The sequence below is a fragment of the Lagenorhynchus albirostris genome, chromosome 19 (assembly GCF_949774975.1).
Source record: "Lagenorhynchus albirostris chromosome 19, mLagAlb1.1, whole genome shotgun sequence".
In the NCBI taxonomy this organism is placed as follows: Eukaryota; Metazoa; Chordata; class Mammalia; order Artiodactyla; family Delphinidae; genus Lagenorhynchus; species Lagenorhynchus albirostris.
The window spans coordinates 41,393,867-41,395,966 of record NC_083113.1 but is presented as its reverse complement, the minus strand read 5'-3'; the positions used below and the strand labels follow the sequence as shown (position 1 = coordinate 41,395,966).

The 2,100-nt window shown below is 52.0% G+C and overlaps 1 non-coding gene across 1 annotated transcript; it reads left to right on the top strand.

Moving 5' to 3' along the window:
- Window positions 1–1,494: 1,494 nt before the first annotated feature.
- TRNAR-CCU (transfer RNA arginine (anticodon CCU)) lies at window positions 1,495–1,567 on the top strand. The gene has a single exon. It is a non-coding gene; the product is annotated as a tRNA-Arg (tRNA).
- Window positions 1,568–2,100: the final 533 nt, after the last annotated feature.

Below are 2,100 nucleotides of genomic sequence, written 5' to 3'. Positions count from 1 at the left end.
TCTGCGGCAAAAGTGGCGTGCGGGGCCGTAAAGTGTGGCAGAGGCGGGGCGAAGGCGGGATTTCAATCGCGGGGGCGGAGCTAAGGCGGAGTCACTCAGGCGCAAACTCCGGATAGGCTGCTGCGACAGTCCGGGCGAAGGCAGAGAGAGGCCTCAGAGTACCATCCGGAAGTGCTGGCGCTCTTGGAACGAGAAGCACCGTACTCTGTGAACCTCTACATCTGCACACCACACCGCACACGTTTCACACAAGGATGTCTGAACCACGCAATACATGCATGTGACATGGCTGTACAGCACCTGTCTGCCGTCTCTGCATGTACGGCCCACTCACAGTCACTGGGCGCAAAAGGCGAGTTCCGAGGGCGCACCACCTGAGGTCCAGCGGGGAGGGAGGACACGGAGTCTCAAAGCCCAAGACGCGCCAGCGCCCTGGCACTCTCGGTTGGTGCCGAGACTGACAGCGGCCGCAGCTGCCTCTAGTTGTTCAGGAATGATTCCTTCTCGCTGCGGCCCCTGGGGCTCGGGTCGAACTCAAAGCAAACGAGGAGTGGGCTCGAGCATGTGTGTAGGGGCGGGGCGGGGGGCAGTTGAGGGAGAGGACTAAGGTAGAGGGGAGGAGCTAAGCCCGAGCTCCTGGTTGAGTACCTTCAGCTGTGCGCAGCCCCCAGGGCAGCAGCTCGGACTCCGCCAGAGACGACTTTACCGCCAACGCTGTGTGGTTTTGACCAAACCGCTGGTACTCTTTGTGCCTCAGTTGCCTCATTTACAAGTCGGGAGTAGGGGGTCTTTTAACCTGTTCATCCTGAGCTATTGGCCCGTGCCCTGGGACACTCTAAAACTGAAAGACAACCAGGCTTCTTCTGGAGCTGACCCTTGGTGAATGCAGCCTCTGGATTCTCACAACCACCCTGAGATGCAAGATTGGTTATAATCTCACTTTACAGGCAGGAAAAAAAATGAGGCCCAGATTGGCTAAAGGCCTTGTGGACCTAGGCGGTAGAACTCAAATTCTTTGCATTACATTGCCCCGGGAGAAAGGTTTTCAGCAGGGGAGAGAGTGACATGCTAAATTCTTAAACTGGCTTGATAGGAGTGTAACATGGAAGGCTCTATCAAAACTTGGCTACTGCTACTGGCAGTGGTTAAGAATCCGCCTGCCAATGCAGGGGACACGGGTTTGATCCCTGGTCCAGGAAGATCCCACATGCCTCAGAGCAACTAAGCCCGTGCGCCACAACTACTGAGCCTGTGCTCTAGAGCTCGTGAGCCACAACTACTGAGCCCACGAGCCACAACTACTGAAGCCCTCGCACCTAGAGCTGGTGCTCCATGACGAGAAGCCACTGCAATGAGAAGTCCGCGCACCGCAATGAAGAGTAGCCCCGCTCGCCGCAACTAGAGAAAGCCAGCGCACAGCAAAGAAGACCCAGCGCAGCCAAAAATAAATAAATAAATAAATTTAAAAAACAAACAGACAAACATGGAGGGACTTCCCTGGTGGTCCAGTGGGTAAGACTTTGTGCTCCTGATGGAGGGGGCCCAGGTTCGATCCCTGGTTGGGGAACTAGATCCCACATGCATGTGGCAACTAAGAAGTCTGCATGCCACAACTAAGAGCCCGTATGCCACAACTAAGACCCAGTGCAGCCAAAATAAATAAATAAATATTGAAAGACAAATACGGAGAAGGATGTCCATTTGCAGAATCCTATGCCAAAATAATAAAACTAAGTCACTGAGATGTCCACCAGTAGGAAAGTGGCTAACTAAACTCTGATATATATGTATAATAGGATCCATTTTTTAAAATGAAGTATATCTCTATGTGCTGATGTGGAAGGAGCTCCAAGAGAAAAAAGCCAGGTGCAAAATTGTATAGTATGACCCATTTTTTTCCTGTAAAATCAGAAATAAAAGAAACATTGGCCTTAGGGCTTCCCTGGCAGTCCAGTGGTTAAGACTCCTCCATGCTTCCATTGCAGGGGGCACGGGTTCCATCCCTGGTGGGGGAACTAAGATTCTGTATACTGTGTGCATGGTGCGGCCAAAAAAATAAATAAATAAAATAGAACATTGGCCATACCGTAAAAGGGAGAA